Raw genomic sequence first — 19,293 nt, 5'->3', positions numbered from 1 at the left:
GCTCATAGCAGGCATAGATTTAATTTTCTCACTGTCAGACCATAAAAAATGCTCCAAATTTATTAAGAGCATACGAATTTTAATAACTTTGGTGCAAATGACTCTAACTGCCTCCTTTATTTAGATTGGTGTAAAAAATGACAGTCTTAGTAAGATGTGGACGAGTGTACTCTAAGAGAAATAAGAACACAGTTTTGCAAAAATAATATACATCTTATAAAATATTGCTCCCTTATTGTCGTCAACTGTCATTTATGTTTTCTGAGCAACTGAGTGGTTTATTAGCTTTCATTCTGTCGCAGTTACATTAGACATAGAGGCTGCTGAAAAATAGAAGCTGACATAGAAAAAAGGATTCTGTATTTTTAATGGGATTTATAACCATGAATTCCAGCTGCCTAATTTTCAGGTCAGATTCTTTGTAAGAAAATGTTAACTGTATGTGCTTGCTGTAGTTAAAGAGGCTCTGTCACCAGATTTTGCAACCCCTATCTCCTATTGCAGCAGATAGGCGCTGCAATGTAGATTACAGTAACGTTTTTATTTTTTAAAAACAAGCATTTTTTGGCCAAGTTATGACCATTTTTATAGTTATGTAAATGAGGCTTTCTAAAGTACAACTGGGCGTATTTAAAGTTAAAGTCCAACTGGGCGTGTATTGTGTTCGTTACATCTGGGCGTTTTTTACTTCTTTTACTAGCTGGGCGTTGTGTGTAGAAGTATCATCCACTTCTCTTCACAACGCCCAGCTTCTGGCAGTGCAGACACCGCGAGTTCTCGAGAGATCACGCTGTGACGTCACTCACTTCCTACCCCAGGTCCTGCATCGTGTCGGACGAGCGAGGACACATCGGCACCAGAGGCTACATTTGATTCTGCAGCAGCATCGGCGTTTGCAGGTAAGTCGATGTAGCTACTTACCTGCGAACGCCGATGCTGCTGCAGAATTAACTGTAGCCTCTAGTGCCGATGTGTCATCGCTCGTCCGACACGATGCAGGACCTGGGGCAGGAAGTGAGTGACGTCACAGCGTGATCTCTCGAGAACACGCTGTGTCTGTGCACTGCCAGAAGCTGGGCGTTGTGAAGAGAAGTGGCTGATACTTCTATACACAACGCCCAGCTAGTAAAAGAAGTAAAAAACGCCCCGATGTAACGAACACAATACACGCCCAGTTGTACTTTAACTTTAAACACGCCCAGTTGTACTTGTGGGCGTGTTTAAAGTAAAAGTCCAAGTGGGCGTGTATTATGTGTATTATGTGCGTACATCGGGGCGTTTTTACTTCTTTTACTAGCTGGGCGTTCTGACGAGAAGTATCATCCACTTCTCTTCAGAACGCCCAGCTTCTGGCAGTGCAGACACAGCCGAGTTCTCGAGAGATCACGCTGTGACGTCACTCACTTCCTGTCCCAGGTCCTGCATCGTGTCGGCCACATCGGCACCAGAGGCTACAGTTGATTCTGCAGCAGCATCAGCGTTTGCAGGTAAGTAGCTACATCGACTTACCTGCAAACGCCGATGCTGCTGCAGAATCAACTGTAGCCTCTGGTGCCGATGTGTCCTCGCTCGTCCGACACGATGCAGGACCTGTGAGTGACGACACAGCGTGATCCCTCGAGAACACGGCTGTGTCTGCACTGCCAGAAACTGGGCGTTCTGAAGAGAAGTGGATGATACTTCTCGTCAGAACGCCCAGCTAGTAAAAGAAGTAAAAACGCCCCGATGTACGCACATAATACACGCCCACTTGGACTTTTACTTTAAACACGCCCACTTGGACTTTTGCAAGCCTCATTTGCATAAATACAAAAATGGTCATAACGTGGCCAAAAATGCTCGTTTTTTAAAAATAAAAACGTTACTGTAATCTACATTGCAGCGCCGATCTGCTGCAATAGGAGATAGGGGTTGCAAAATCTGGTGACAGAGCCTCTTTAAAGGATACAAGTGCTGCAAGTCATACACAAATAATCTTGATACACTTGATTCCAAAGTGCACAAACATTTTACAGGGGATGGACTTGACATCAGTGCTGACAAATCAGGAGAGGATAATGCAAACTAATTTCTTGTCCAATTTAAAGCTATGACATCAACCCAATGTCTATTCCATTTAAATGTCCCTATAAATGTCATGTTTTTTGGTGGCTGCCTAAACAAACCAACTTCAGGGTCAGTTCACATAGTTTTTTGGTGCTGATTTTGACACGGAAAACACATCGGAATTAGCGCCACAAACCGGGGGAAATCATCCCTCATTGTGGGAGGCAGAGGTGGTTTTTTTCCAGGGCGGCTTTTGGCCGCTCGCAGGAAAAAAAAGCGGCATGTACTTTCTTGCCACGGTTTCTGTGGCGCTCGTTTCTGAGCGTTTTTCTCAGCGTTTTTTGCCCACGGTCCTTGCATTAGCTTCAATGGCTGCGAGTGAAAAACTACTGAAGGAAATCTGAAGCAGATTTTTTTCTGCCTGCAAAAAACTCTGTTTGAACAGGGCCTTATCTGCCACTAAATGTGTCCTGTTTCATGAATGGAATAAGGGTAAATGGAAGGACTATGTCTTCTCCTGTCTTGAAGAATGAAATAGCTAACAAAGACAAGCGCTAATTACAGTATTTACGCGGTTATTTAGCAAGTTACATGTACAATGACAATGTTTGTGCCTTGTACACACACATATCTCCAGTAAAGTACAATTTACATGAACTTTATCATGATTGTTTAGGTAGGTTTTCTATGAAGAGTTTATTCCAATCTCAGACTACAGTTTTATGTCTGGTTGCCTCACTCTCTGTTCACACTGATGTCTTAGTTTCTGTTTTTACTGGATCCATGATGAATATGATCAGTTATGCTTTGTCTGGACCTGTTATGATACATCTCAATCCATGTTTCCCCATTGACATACTCATGGGTCCATCAGGTTTCCGTTGGCGTCTGTTTTTTTTTTTGCTTACTGGATAAAATACGGCAGCGTATTACACTATTCTGGCTGTCAAAGAGCAACTGAAACCTGACGGAATAGAAATAATGCAAGTGTGAACAGAGCCTTAAAAGGCTATGTACACCTTTGTTAGCAATTTTTTTTAAATTAAATCAATGTATTTAGTGTTTTGGAGTTTTAAAATTAGATGTGATCGATATTAGCTGGATCCTGTGTGTCAGAGACATGCAGGACCCCATTTCAGCCAAGCCGTCAATTCAGGTTAACTAACAGAATCTGCTTAGACAGAACCATGCACCTTCTATGTATATAGTATACATACTAGCTGTATTTTAAAAAGTATTTTTTTTTAATAAAAGTGATTTTAAAAGTTGAAAAAAAACACTAAATACATTCATTTAAAGAGACTCTGTCACCACATTATAAGTGTCCTATCTCCTACATAAGGAGACCGGCGCTGTAATGTAGGTGACAGTAATGCTTTTTATTTAAAAAACCGATCTTTTTTCACAACGTTAGGAGCGATTTAAGTTTATGCTAATGAGCTTTCTTAATGCCCAAGTGGGCGTACTTTTACTTTCGACCAAGTGGGCGTTGTACAGAGGAGTGCATGACGCTGACCAATCAGCATCATGCACTCCTCTCCATTCATTTACACTGCACTAGCGATATAGATATATCACTATGTGCAGCCTCATACACAAGCCCTAACATTACTACAGTGTCCTGATAATGAATACACATGACCATTCAGCCTGGACGTCATGTGTACTCAGAATCCTGACACTTCTGAATCTTTTTTTGTGAGATTCCGGCAAGTGAAACCAAATCTCGTTTAGCTCCGAGATCTCGCGAGATTTCGTATCCGTTGCTGGAATCTCACAAAAAAGAGTCAGAAGTGTCAGGATTCTGAGTACACATGACGTCCAGGCTGGATGATCATGTGTATTCATTATCAGGACACTGTAGTAATGTTAGGGCTTGTGTATGAGGCTGCACATAGCGATATATCTATATCGCTAGTGCAGTGTAAATGAATGGAGAGGAGTGCATGATTCCGATTGGTCAGCGTCATGCACTCCTCAGTACAACGCCCACTTGGTCGAAAGTAAAAGTATGCCCACTTGGGCATTAAGAAAGCTCATTAGCATAAACTTAAGTCGCTCCTAACTTTGTGAAAAAATATCGTTTTTTTAAATAAAAAGAATTACTGTCACCTACATTACAGCGCCGATCTCCTTATGTAGGAGACAGGGCACTTATAATGTGGTGACAGAGTCTCTTTAATAAAAAAATGCTTACAAAGGTGTACATATTCTTTAACAGAGCAACTTCAAAGCAAATGTAATGCAATTTTGTTATTGTTATAAATGTGTAATTCGTTTTTTTTTGTTTGTTTTTTTAAAGGATTTCCAAAAGAGAAAAGGCTGCAAAAAAACTCAAAGTATTAATACAGACCCTTCCACCTCACACAGTAAAAAAATAAAAAAAAATGAGGCTGAGCACCAGGAATGCAGTCTGCACTCACAAGATATGCATTATAGGTCTCAGTACACCCTGTCATGCCTAAGTTTCTGAGCTTGTATGTGGCATAAAGAGAGAAGCAATCAGCCAATGATCATTTCTTTTCTACATGTAGTTGGCTGGCATGAACAGTAACTCAGCTGTTCCGGCTGGCATGTGGCATCTACAGTACTTGCACATCAGCAGCTTTCTGCTGTCAGAACCAGATCCATTTTGAAATTACAAATATACAGCAACGAACTTTAATTTTAAGTGTTTCACATTTTGGTCAAAAGATGACAAATATCTGAATTTTATTGAAAAAATACAATAATCTTCAGGGAAAAAAATGATAAGGATTTCACTCCTGTGCAAAACAAGCAGAGATGAACTAAGGGGCAAGAATTTAGGCTTTGCCAGGCAACTATCTCCTGACTTTGAAGCTGGATGAAAAGCATCTGATTTTGTCTATAAATGTGTTTTTTATTAAACACAAGGCAATACAACAACTACAACTATTATCTACTAAAGCAACTCAAGTACTTATCTAATATAGAATATAGTGAAGGGATGAGAGTAAGAAACTTACATGCACAAATAAATCTAGCAGATACTTACCCTGAGCTGTCCTTCTCTGTAGTCTAATCAGCATTCAACTAAAATTGTGCCGAGTGCTGACTTTATACACATGGAGTCAAACAACGAGTTCTACTACATGTGAGATAAGTATTTGTACTTTGTGCCCCAGGGAAACAAACACTTTTGAGAATGGAACTACTAGGCTTTTCTCACAAGGGGTGTGGCACTAGAGAAAGTAATTGCCATATATCCCTGTGTGATCATTTACTCAATGATACAAGATTCACTGCATACTCTTTTAACCCCTTAATGACCAGCCTATTTTAGACCTTAATGACCAAGCTATTTTTTACGTTTTTCCATCGTCGCATTCCAAGAGCTATAACTCTTTTATTTTTGCGTCGACATAGCTGTATAAGGTCTTGTTTTTTGCGGGACAAGTTGTACTTTTTAATAGCACCATTTTGAGGTACATATTATTTATTGATTAACTTTTATTAACTTTTTTTTGGGGGGGATAGAAAAAAATCTGAAATTTCGCCACTCTTTTTTGCGTCCTAAATCTACGCCGTTTACGTGTGGTATAAATAACACAATAACTTTATTCAGCGGGTTGTTTTGATTGCAACGATACCAAATTTGTATAGTGTTTGTATGTTTTACTACTTTTACACAGTAAAAACGCTTTTTTTTCAAAATTATTTGTTTTTGTGTCTCCATATTTGAAGAGCCGTAACGTTTTTATTTTTTCGCCGATGCAGTTGTATGTGGGCTTTTTTTTGCGGGAAGACTTGTAGTTTTTATTGGTACCAGTTTGGAGTAGATGCGACTTTTTGATCACTTTTTAATCACATTTTTTTAAAGTCAGGATTCACAGAAAACAGCAATTTTTCCATCGTTTTTTATTAAATTTTTTACGGCGTTCACCATGCGGGTTAAGTAATGTAATAGCTTTATAGTCGGGGTCGTTACGGACGCGGTGATACCAAATATGTGTAACTTTTTTACTTTATTTTGTTTTTTTAATAGTAAAGCAGTTTGCAAGGGGAAAAAGTGGGTTTTTAATTTTTTTTTCACATTTTTTTTTAATTAACTTTATTTAACTTTTTTTTTTACTTTTTTACTAGTCCCACTAGGGGACTTCACTATGCGATGCTCCGATCGCTATCATAATACACTGCAATACTTTTGTATTGCAGTGTATTATGCCTGTCCGTTTAAAATGGACAGGCATCTGCTAGGTCATGCCTCCGGCATGATCTAGCAGGCAGTCGCTCCAGGCAGACCTGGGGGCCTTTATTAGGCCCCCGGCTGCCATGGGAGACACAGACACTCGGCGATCGTATCGCCGGATGTCGGTGCGAGAGAGAGGGAGCTCCCTCCCTCTCTCCAAAAGCACTCAGATGCGGTGCTCGCTATTGAGCACCGCATCTGAGGGGTTAAACGGGTGAAATCGATACTAATATCGATCTCACCCGGCAGAGCAGGGACGCCCCCAGCCCTCAGCTGCCTCTGGCAGCTGAGAGCAGGGAGATTTGACAGCTCCCTGCTCTGTTTACTTATTCCGATGCCGCGACGTAAAAAGTTTATGGCATCGGAATAAGGCCCGTTAGTGACCGACGTAAAAAGACTATGGGCCGGTCACTAACGGGTTAAACCCAACATAATGTGCAGCGTGGCAAAGAACTAACATGAATCCTGTATTACAATTTAAAAAAAAATTACCTATAGGGCTAAAAATATACAACTAAGAACAGCAATAGGGGGAAGTTGTGACCAACTGTTCCTAAAAAGAAACTTTAGAGAGTATGAATAGTGGGGGTCCAACCACTAGGGCCCCACCAATCCTAAGAATAGGCTGGTGTAGGTCCTGGATTTTCCTGGAAAACCCAAGCATACATTGTTACTCTCCATTGAAAGAAATAGAGGTTAGGGAAACGAACTATATTTTCTTTTACTTATATATTTTCAAATTACTGTGCATAGCAGCACCCCAGTCACATAAGGAGAGCTAGGTAATGGCAGTGGAACAGTTAGGCTGGATTCACACGAGCACATTACGTCCATAATGGACGAACGTATTTCGGCCGCAAGTCCCAGACCGAACACACTGCAGGGAGCCGGGCTCCTAGCATCATACTTATGTACGATGCTAGGAGTCCCTGCCTCGCTGCCGGACAACTGTCCCGTACTGTAATCATGTTTTCAGTACGGGACAGTAGTTCCACGGAGAGGCAGGGACTCCTGCACTGTGTTTGGTCCGGGACTTGCAGCTGAAATACGTCCGTCTATTACGTGCTCGTGTGAATCCAGCCTTAGTGAGGAAAAGTGATCTAAAAACACATAGGTCAAATCACATATATTTGGAGAATGGAGTTCCCATATAGGTCCATAACTGCACTTAAATTCAATACTATACAGGCAACTATACAATAAGTAAGGACATCAGCTAGATTTCTACATTTCCTGATTCCAATTTACTGTTATTCTTAGCCTGCCTTTGGAGAATGGTAAAATGTGCCTGAAGTGTGCAAAGTGCCTTGGTCATTAACAAATTAAACTATGTAGGTGCCAACAAATTACCCATGCCAGCTTCATGGCTCCACCAAGTCAGTGTCACCCTCTGTGAGTATGTCGACCCACTGGGCCGTACCGCCGTAGCGGGATAGCAGCTGGCCAACAGAGTACCAAGTCGATATATAAATAGTCCAAGCACAAGGGTACCTGTAGTGGTTCGGACAGTAGCAACGGCTAGGCATAGATGGGACCTTGACAGCAGACACCAGATGTGGTGTAACACAGCAGGTGGAACCGGTGGCCCTACACGACTCCAACAGGTTTAAGGCACAGGAACAAATAGCACGGGCTACAGGACACAAGTAGCAGGGCACAGGAAACAACAGGAACAGGATAACACTATGAGAACATTTGCAAGAGTAACAAAGGGAAACACAACAACGCTCAGGCAATGAGCAAAGGGGCAGGGCCCTTCTTATAGTCCAGGGTGATCATGGGATAAAGTATGTAAAGTTTTTCACTGCTCAAACAGTACAGAGAAACACAGCCCAACCTGTAGTCTTAAAGACGTTTCTGCTCAGTCCACAAGCAATAGACAATCTCCAATCCAGAGAAGTTGTGTGCAGTTGTTCTGGTCCTTGTAGTACCACGGAGCTCTGCACCGATGTTCAAGCTCCAGGCAGGATAAATCATATGACTCCAATAGAGAAGAAGAGAAACAGTGCAACACCCTCTGTTTTTTTTTGCAATACGCAAGATTTATTCCATACTTACAGAAAATAGAAGAACAAAAGCATTGGTAATTCAAATATAATCAGTAGCAGAACATCAAACAAACTCGCTCGATCCTGGGTTTCGCCCTTCCAGCTTCCTCTCATGCCCCAGAGGAAGCATATAAGGGTATGTGCACACACTAATTACGTCCGTAATTGACGGACGTATTTCGGCCGCAAGTACCGGACCGAATACAGTGCAGGGAGCCGGGCTCCTAGCATCATAGTTATGTACGATGCTAGGAGTCCCTGCCTCTCTGCAGGACAACTGTCCCGTACTGTAATCATGTTTTCAGTACGGGACAGTAGTTCCACGGAGAGGCAGGGGCTCCTAGCATCGTACATAAGTATGATGCTAGGAGCCCGGCTCCCTGCACTGTGTTCGGTCCACTACTTGCGGCCGAAATACGTCCGTCAATTACGGACGTAATTAGTGTGTGTGCACATACCCTTAGACTACAGGTTGGACTGTGTTTATCGGTGCTGTTTGAGCGGTGAAATACTTTATATACTTTTGTTTTATTTCAAGGTGTTTGGATTTCACCTGATTTTTGCATGATCCGGCCTGAAAAATATTCATTGTGGTCATTAGAGCCAGGATTTACCCATATAGTATATGATCATGGGCTAATTAGTGATAATTCCCATGTGCACGCTGGCCCTTTAAAGAGGCTCTGTCACCACATTATAAGTGTCCTATCTCCTACATAAGGAGATGGGCGCTATAATGTAGGTGACAGTAATGCTTTTTATTTAAAAAAACGATCTATTTTCACAACGTTAGGAGCGATTTTGGTTTATGCTAATGAGTTTCTTAATGCCCAAGTGGGCGTATTTTTACTTTCGACCAAGTGGGCGTTGTACAGAGGAGTGTATGACGCTGACCAATCGGCATCATGCACTCCTCTCCATTCATTTAGACAGCAGAATCGTGTTCTTACTAGAACATGATCTGCAGCCACATACACAGCGATTCTGCTTGATTAACATTAATCCAGTGTCATGATAATGAATACACATGACCATCCAGCCTGGACCTCATGTGTATTCAGAATCCTGACACTTCTGACTCTTTTCTGTGAGATTCCAGCAACGGATACGAAATCTCGTTTACCTCCGTAATCTTGCGAGATTTCGTATCCGTTGCTGGAATCTCACAGAAAAGATTCAGAAGTATCAGGATTCTGAATACACATGACGTCCAGGCTGAATGGTCATGTGTATTCATTATCAGGACACTGGATTCATGTTAATCAAGCAGAATCGCTGTGTATGTGGCTGCAGATCATGTTCTAGTAAGAACGCGATTCTGCTGTCTAAATGAATGGAGAGGAGTGCATGATGCCGATTGGTCAGCGTCATACACTCCTCTGTACAACGCCCACTTGGTCGAAAGTAAAAATACGCCCACTTGGGCATTAAGACACTCATTAGCATAAACCAAAATCGCTCCTAACGTTGTGAAAATAGATCGTTTTTTTAAATAAAAAGCATTACTGTCACCTACATTATAGCGCCCATCTCCTTATGTAGGAGATAGGACACTTATAATGTGGTGACAGAGCCTCTTTAAGGCCAGGCACGAGCATGCTCATGCACCCTACGGGACACAGCGGACCAGAGCAGAAGTGAGAGCTAGCATCTCCTGGGGAGGAGATGCGGGCCAGCGCTCAAAGATCCATGGCTGCGACCGCCAGGAGGTGAGTAATCCCGACGGTCCGCAGCCATGGATGCTACGGAATCCCCCCTTCTTACGCCCCTCTTCTTGGGGCCAGAGCGAGAGAGGAACTTCTTAATGAGGGCAGGGGCATTGAGGTTCTATTCTGGCTCACAGGACCTCTCCTCTGGACCAAACCCCTTCAAATCCACCAAATAAAAAGTTCTTCCTCCTACTTTTTTGAAGTCCAGGATCTCCTTAACCTCAAAAACATCAGAAAAACCACTGGGAGCAACTACAGAGCTAGCTGTTTCTGTGTCCATTTGTAAGTATGGCCTTTTTCGGTGTTTTTGTATATGTCCCTGTGTTTTTATCGGTTCTGTTTGTGCATCAGGAACGTTCTGTTCCAGTTTAGGAGTTAGGGACTCGCAAGTCTGGGGATCCTTGTCGTGGATTGCGAGCTTGCGTCCTTTTGGCCAAAATGATTACCAATACCCCAGGTATTTTTCATTATTATGTATATTCGCTTCTCTTGGACACAGCCGGGTCTTTGATGCTGGGAGAGCATGGTGTGTTGTTGTTTGGCATAGCAAGCAGGGTAGCCCGCTCTATGAATTATCAAGGCGTCACAAATAGGCTTCTACCTGGCTATACACGTTGTGCCTCATGACGTACACACTATCCCTCCATGTTTCACTCACTTGCACCCCATTATCCATTTATTTCTATTGAGGCACTTCATTTATTACTGCCCCCTATATTTCACTTATAGTATTACACTTGCACACACACTATTCATTTATTATTTCTTACTACACATCCCATGCACCACACACCACTCCCCTCAAGACTAGTGGGAGTGGCTATTATTATTTAAAGCACCTGCTCGCCCTTTCATCAGCATTTCTGGCCTGGCTGTGTCCATTTGTAAGTATGGCCTTTTTCGGTGTTTTTGTATATGTCCCTGTGTTTTTATCGGTTCTGTTTGTGCATCAGGAACGTTCTGTTCCAGTTTAGGAGTTAGGGACTCGCAAGTCTGGGGATCCTTGTCGTGGATTGCGAGCTTGCGTCCTTTTGGCCAAAATGATTACCAATACCCCAGGTATTTTTCATTATTATGTATATTCGCTTCTCTTGGACACAGCCGGGTCTTTGATGCTGGGAGAGCATGGTGTGTTGTTGTTTGGCATAGCAAGCAGGGTAGCCCGCTCTATGAATTATCAAGGCGTCACAAATAGGCTTCTACCTGGCTATACACGTTGTGCCTCATGACGTACACACTATCCCTCCATGTTTCACTCACTTGCACCCCATTATCCATTTATTTCTATTGAGGCACTTCATTTATTACTGCCCCCTATATTTCACTTATAGTATTACACTTGCACACACACTATTCATTTATTATTTCTTACTACACATCCCATGCACCACACACCACTCCCCTCAAGACTAGTGGGAGTGGCTATTATTATTTAAAGCACCTGCTCGCCCTTTCATCAGCATTTCTGGCCTGGCTGTGTCCATTTGTAAGTATGGCCTTTTTCGGTGTTTTTGTATATGTCCCTGTGTTTTTATCGGTTCTGTTTGTGCATCAGGAACGTTCTGTTCCAGTTTAGGAGTTAGGGACTCGCAAGTCTGGGGATCCTTGTCGTGGATTGCGAGCTTGCGTCCTTTTGGCCAAAATGATTACCAATACCCCAGGTATTTTTCATTATTATGTATATTCGCTTCTCTTGGACACAGCCGGGTCTTTGATGCTGGGAGAGCATGGTGTGTTGTTGTTTGGCATAGCAAGCAGGGTAGCCCGCTCTATGAATTATCAAGGCGTCACAAATAGGCTTCTACCTGGCTATACACGTTGTGCCTCATGACGTACACACTATCCCTCCATGTTTCACTCACTTGCACCCCATTATCCATTTATTTCTATTGAGGCACTTCATTTATTACTGCCCCCTATATTTCACTTATAGTATTACACTTGCACACACACTATTCATTTATTATTTCTTACTACACATCCCATGCACCACACACCACTCCCCTCAAGACTAGTGGGAGTGGCTATTATTATTTAAAGCACCTGCTCGCCCTTTCATCAGCATTTCTGGCCTGGCTGTGTCCATTTGTAAGTATGGCCTTTTTCGGTGTTTTTGTATATGTCCCTGTGTTTTTATCGGTTCTGTTTGTGCATCAGGAACGTTCTGTTCCAGTTTAGGAGTTAGGGACTCGCAAGTCTGGGGATCCTTGTCGTGGATTGCGAGCTTGCGTCCTTTTGGCCAAAATGATTACCAATACCCCAGGTATTTTTCATTATTATGTATATTCGCTTCTCTTGGACACAGCCGGGTCTTTGATGCTGGGAGAGCATGGTGTGTTGTTGTTTGGCATAGCAAGCAGGGTAGCCCGCTCTATGAATTATCAAGGCGTCACAAATAGGCTTCTACCTGGCTATACACGTTGTGCCTCATGACGTACACACTATCCCTCCATGTTTCACTCACTTGCACCCCATTATCCATTTATTTCTATTGAGGCACTTCATTTATTACTGCCCCCTATATTTCACTTATAGTATTACACTTGCACACACACTATTCATTTATTATTTCTTACTACACATCCCATGCACCACACACCACTCCCCTCAAGACTAGTGGGAGTGGCTATTATTATTTAAAGCACCTGCTCGCCCTTTCATCAGCATTTCTGGCCTGGCTGTGTCCATTTGTAAGTATGGCCTTTTTCGGTGTTTTTGTGTAGCGGTTGAGGACCACAGGCTTCAGGAGGGACACATGAAAGGAGTTGGGGATTCTGAGGGTAGGGGGCAGCTGAAGCTTGTAGGAGACAGGGTTAATTTGCTGTAGGATCTCAAAGGGTCCGAGGAACCTTGGAGAAAACTTGTACGAAGGTACCTTTTGGCGGATATTCTTTTAGGACAGCCAGACTTTGGTACCCGGAGGATACTGAGGCGGCTCTCCTCTTCTAGTATCCGGCTTTCACTTCATGCGGTCGACCGCCAGCAGAATAGAGGACAGGGTTCACTGCCAGAACTGTAGAAAGTCTCTGAATTCAGAATCAGCTGCGGGCACATGGGACGTAGATGAAACAGGAAGAGGAATTCGTGAATGTTGGCCGTAGATAATGAAGAACGGGGTAGAAGCAGTAGACTCACTTGTGTGGTTGTTGTATGAGAACTCGTACCCAATCATCATACTGCATGGAGATGAAGTGTAGTAGATAGTTCTCCATGATTTGGTTAATTCTCTCGACTTGACCATTGGAGTGGGGATGGTAGGCTGAGGAAAAGTCCAACTCCACATCTATGAGTTTACAAAGGGCTCTCCAGAATTTTGAGGTAAAGTGAACCACCCGATCAGACACGATATGAAGAGGCAAGCCTTGCAAGCGGAAGATGTGTTGGATGAAGAGGTTAGCTAGTCGAGAAGCAGATGGTAGGCCGGTCAGCGGAACAAAATGAGCCATTTTCGAGAACCGGTTCACCACCACCCAGACTGTATTGCATCCTGTATTGCATCCTGCAGAGGAAGGAAGGTCAGTGACAAGTCCATTGCTATATGCTGCCAGGGAGAATTGGGCACAGGCAGAGTTTGGAGCAGACCGGCATGCTTGGAGTGAGCAACATTGCTGGAAGCACACACAGTGCAGGACGAATCAAAGTCCACAAGATCTTTGCGCAGCGTGGGCCACCAGAAATGATGGGCAATCAGGTCTCGGGTTTTACGAGCACCAGCGTGCCCAGACAGTTTGGAGCTGTGCTCCAGTGAAGGATTCTCCTGTCTGCCAGGCACACAAAAGTCCTCCCCGGAGGGATGTCTCTAACATGCAGAGAGGATTAACAGAAACAATACAGGACGGATCAATGATACTTTGTGGAGACTCCACGGTGTCCTCTGTCTCAAATGACCTGGACAAGGCATCGGCCCTCACATTTTTGTCAGCAGAACGGTAGGGGAGCACAAACTGGAACTGGGCGAAGAACAGCGACCACCTGGCTTGACGGGGGTTCAGCCGTTGGGCCGACTGGAGATAGGTGAGGTTCTTTTGGTCTGTTTATATCAGGATGGGGTGAGCTGCGCCCTCTAGTAGATGTCTCCACTGCTCCAGAGCCAATTTGATGGCCAGTAACTCCCAATCCCCAATAGAGTAATTGCGCACTGCGGGAGAAAAAAGTCTAGACTAATAGCCACATACCACTGCCTTCTCTTTGGAACCACTCCGGAACAGAAGTGCACCTGCACCAACAGAGGAGGCGTCCACCTCCAACGAAAACTGTCAAGATACATCAGGATAATGGAGGGTTGAGGCTGACGTGAAGGCACTCTTAAGGCTATTAAATGCAGATTCTGCCTCTGGAGTCAACACCTTGGCGTTCATACATTTTTGGTAAGGGTAGAGATGGGAGCTGTCAGTGAAGAGAAGTTTGTGATAAACTACTGTTAGAAGTTGGCGAACCCCAAAAATTGCTGTATGGACCTCAAGCCTTGAGGACGTGGCCATTCCAGGACAGACTTTACCTTCTCAGGATCCATCTTGAGGCCTTGATCCGAGATGATGTAGCCCAGGAAGGGTAGAGAATTCATCTCAAATACACACTTCTCCAGCTTGGCATACAGGCGATTCTCCCTTAATCGCAGCAGAGCTTGACGGACATATCTCCGATGAGTCGTCGGATCTGGAAAAAAATTAAAATGTCATCGAGATAGACCACAACACAGACATAGAGGAGATCTCGGAAGATGTCATTGACGAACTCTTGGAAGACCGCAGGAGCGTTACACAGACCAAAGGGCATTACCAGGTATTCATATTGCCCGTCTCGGGTGTTGAATGCCGTATTCCATTCATCACCCCGGCGGATCCGGATCAAGTTGTAAGCCACACACAGGTCTAGTTTTGAGAAAATCTTGGCTCCTCGTATGCAGTCAAATAGTTCAGAAATTAGTGGCAACGGATATTTGTTCTTGACTGTGATTTGATTGAGGCCCAGGTAGTCGATGCAAGGCCAAAGAGATCAAAGAAGAACCCAGCCCCGGCTGGTGAGGAGGATTTTTGCATGAAACCCCTCTCCAGATTCTCCTTGATATAGGCTGACATATACTGAGTCTCTGGCAAGGAGAGAGGGTATACCCGTCCACGAGGAGGGGATGTATTAGGAACCAGTTCAATAGGGCATTCATAATCCCAGTGTGGGGGCAGCATCTCAGCCTCTTTCTTGCTGAAGACATCCGCAAACTGAGAGTAATGAGGCAGAGGAGGCTGGGCCGGATGGATCTGCAAAAGACAGCGAATTGAGACACTCGGAGCCCCATTGGAGAACCTCTCTGGAATTCCAGTCCAGGACTGTGGCATGTAGTGGAAGCCAAGGCAGACATAGCAGCACAGGGTAGACGGGTTTCGGCAGGACAAGAAATGAAATTAGCTCCAAATGAAGGGCTTCAAGTTGGAGCTTCAGCGGTTTGGTCTCAGATATAATTGGATCGGGCAGAGGGAGTCCATTCACTGAGGCAACAGCCAAAGACGTCTCCAGAGGAACTGTGGGCAATTTGAGACGATCCACTAGGTCTTTTTGGATGAAGTTAGATGCGGATTCAGAGTCCAGATAGGAAGAGACCCGGTGCGTTTTTTCGCTGGACACTATGGTCATGGGGATGGATAGTTTTGAAGAGAGTTTTTTATTCAGCGCTGTATCGCCTAGGGTTGTCTCTCCAACCAATCCGAGGCATTTAGAGTTCTTCAGCTTCTGAGCACACAAACGCACAACATGGCCTCCGAGGCCGCAATACAGACAAAGCCCCGAAGTGTGTCTGCATGGTCTCTCCTGGACAGATAGTTTGAGCTGGTCCACCTGCATAGGCTCCTCTGGTGGAAAAACTGGTGAGAGCAACAGGGATTGCCAGAAAGTAGGAGCCAGCCTAGGAAGTATTCTCTCCCGACGAACCTCTTGGGATCGCTCCCGGATCCCCATGTCAATCCGGGTGGCGAGAAGAATGAGGTCATCCAGGGTCGGTCGCAGATCACGAGCGGCAAGCTTGTCTTTAATCTCGGAAGACAGTCCCTGCCAGAATGTAGCCACCAAGGCCTCGTTGTTCCAGAACAGCTCTGCCACCAGGGTGCGAAACTGAATGGCATACTCGCCCACAGAAGTGTCTCCCTGGTGTAGGGTCAGCAGAGATGCAGCAGCAGATGAGACTCGCCCAGGTTCCTCAAATACCGAGCAGAAAGTCCATAGGAAACACTGGAAGTCATGGGTCTCTGGTCCCGGACGTTCCCAGATAGGATTTGCCCATGCTAGGGCCTTGCCAGTAAGGAGTGAGATGATGAAAGTGATCTTTGCGCCATCAGACAGAAATTTTTGGCATGTAGGCTAAAGTGGATCTGGCACTGGTTCAGAAAACCCCATGCAGGTACTTGCATCTCCGTTGAAGCGAGAAGGTAGTTACAGCAAGAATAGGGAGTCTGGACTGGTACTGCCAGGAGGTGTAATAGGAGGAGCAGCCAGAGGAGCTGGAGCAGATGCCTTGATGGCTGCAGCTTGCACATCCAGTTGCTGTGTAATGGAGTTGCTGTGTAATGGTCTTGGCTTGACCGAAGGTCTCGCAGGTCTGCCTGCATGGCTTGTGATGTCGTCATGGTCCTGGGTTGACCAGCGGGGTACATGGCCTGAGCATACTGTCATGCTCTGTGGGTATGTGGACCCACTGGGCTGTACCACCGTAGTGGGATAGCAGCTGGCCAACAGAGTACAAAGTCCATATATATATAGTCCAAGCACAAGGGTACCTGTAGTGGTTCAGGCAGTAGCAACGGCTAGGCACAGATGGCACCTTGACAGCAGACACTAGACGTGGTTTAACACAGCAGGCGGAACCGGTGGCACAACACGACTCCAACAGGTTTAAGTCACAGGAACAAATAGCACGGGATACAGGGCACGGGAAACAACGGGAACAGGATAACACTAAGGGACCATTTGCAAGACTAACATAGCAAAACACAACAATGCTCAGGCATTGAGCAAAGGGGCAGGGCCCTTCTTATAGTCATGGGGTGAGTAATTCCAATGGTCCACGGCCATGGACGCTACAGTCAGTCACAATTTTCTACTGTTTAGCATAGAAAAGACGTGTTTAGGTTTTAGTACGTGAACAATTGCCCCTAACTGCAGGCTATGAACTGTGCACATATGCTTTGAGTATATAGTTATCTGTCTAGTGATGTCTTGTGAAGTTTTCTGTTCTGCAGGTCCCTGGTGGTGGAGGGCTGCGATGCCCTGCAGCGCTGCTAAGGGCTGTCATCGGTGAAATGGAAGCCTCAGGGGAGTGGTGACAGAGGAGTAGGAAGAGACTGACAGGCCATTGAAGAGCCTGGTACTGGCAAGTAGTAAAGCAGGGTGCCGCTGATGCACCGTGCCACTACTCTGTTGAGAAGTAGGACAAGAAGACGTCCATATAGGGGAGTGTTTTGACGTCTAAAGCAGAGTGAGCGGCAAACCGTGTAAGGTGTGGAAAAGGCTGCTGGAGATGTGCCGTGGCAAAGAGACACGGTGACCAGAGTAGTTAAGATTACTTGTTCAACATTCATTTGGTGTACAATTGTGCTTTGTATTTAAGGGGAGCTACTCGAGAGATGCCCACTTTACAAACTGTATATTAGACATGGTGAAATGATATCACAATATATAGGAAAAAACAAATAATACACACAAAAAAATACACATTGTCCTCTTCCTTTTACTAATTTAACAACCATTGTGCTTGACAGATAATTTTTTTATGCACTGGAGACCTCTGCGCGCTCATGCACATGGCAGTACAGCGGCACACAGAGTTCTGTGCGTCTCCATACTATAGATTCCATGTGCTGCCATACCATACTCTCAAGTGCCGTATAAGGGATGTTTCTAAGGGAGAATTACTTCATAATATGACATCAGATGGGGTGTGTCACAGTTTCTTTCCTTTTGGATTTGTATGGAAACTGGAAGAAAAAAACCTCTGTACGTCCCTTGTGTGACAAAGCCCCATGCACCTCTATGGGTGCCTTGTCACGGTGTCACTGATCTGCAACAGAGCCACGTTCATATTCTCCAACATAGAATGTCTTCCTATGGAGAACCACATGCTAGTCTTTAACCCCTTAGTGACCATCCTATTTTACATCTTAATGACCAAGCAATTTTTTTGTGTTTCCATCGTCGCATTTAAAGACGCATATAACTTTTTTATTTTTCTGTCGACATAGCTGTATGAGGACTTGTTTTTTGCAAGATGAGTTGTATTTTTCAATAGAGTACATATAAATTTTATCAACTTTTAGTAACTTTTTTTGCGGGGGAATAGAAAAAAAAAAGCAATTCCACCATTGTTCTATGCATTTTAAATCTATGCCATTCACCGTAAATAACATGTTACCTTCTTTCTATGGGTCAGTGTAATTACAGTGATGCCACATAGTTATAGAGTCTTTTATGCCTTACTACTTTTGCACAATAAAAACACTTTCATAGTTGCCAACAATTTTTTTTTTTTTTCCAGGGACACTTAGGGTGTGGTGTCTTTGATGGGTGTGTCTTATGGGAGCGTGGTTTATCTGGTGGATGTGGCGAGCAGCGCATGGCTTTACATAATTTCTACTATGGTGGCGGTATGTCACTAGTTATCTGGTTGTTTACAGGCAGGTAAAGTTTCACTTTATCACTAGGGCTGGGCGATATGAGCTGACCACTACTGGTAGCGTAAAAACCAGCATAGATAGTGCCACACTCAGTTCCCCTTGTAGATGGGGCTCCACACTGCCCCAGTAGATATTGCCACACACTGCTACCTGTAGATGGTGCTCCACACTGCCCCAGTAGAATGCCACACACTGCTCCCTGTAGATTTTTGCCACACACTACTCCATGTAGATGCCACAGTGCCCTCTGTAGATAATACCACAATGCCCTCTGTAGATACTGCCATGCAGCCACCTGTAGATGCCACATAGACTCTGTAGATGATGCCACACAGACCCCTCGTAGATGATGCCACACAGACATCCTGTAGATGATGCCACACACCCCTGTAGATGATGCCACACACACTCCCTCTAGATGATGCCACACACACACCCCCTTTAGATGATGCCACACACACCCCCTGTAGATGATGCTTCACACACCGTCTGTAGATGACACCCCCCCCTGTAGATGCCACACAGCCCTCTGTAGATGCCACACAGTCCCCTGTAGATGATGCCCCACAGACCCCCTGTATGTGTTGCCCCACAGACCCCTATAGATCACGCCACACAGACCC

General features: G+C 44.5%; 1 protein-coding gene across 1 annotated transcript in view; it reads right to left on the bottom strand.

Moving 5' to 3' along the window:
* Window positions 1-5,133, bottom strand: part of PC (pyruvate carboxylase) — a 417,282-nt gene extending 412,149 nt beyond the window's left edge. Inside the window, exon 1 of the mRNA XM_075837394.1 lies at window positions 5,063-5,133. The gene's annotated coding sequence lies outside the window, so the exon portion shown is untranslated. The remainder of the gene's footprint in view (window positions 1-5,062) is intronic.
* Window positions 5,134-19,293: the final 14,160 nt, after the last annotated feature.

This window comes from Rhinoderma darwinii, chromosome 9, assembly GCF_050947455.1.
Source record: "Rhinoderma darwinii isolate aRhiDar2 chromosome 9, aRhiDar2.hap1, whole genome shotgun sequence".
In the NCBI taxonomy this organism is placed as follows: Eukaryota; Metazoa; Chordata; class Amphibia; order Anura; family Rhinodermatidae; genus Rhinoderma; species Rhinoderma darwinii.
This window is presented reverse-complemented; position numbering and strand designations above follow the sequence as displayed.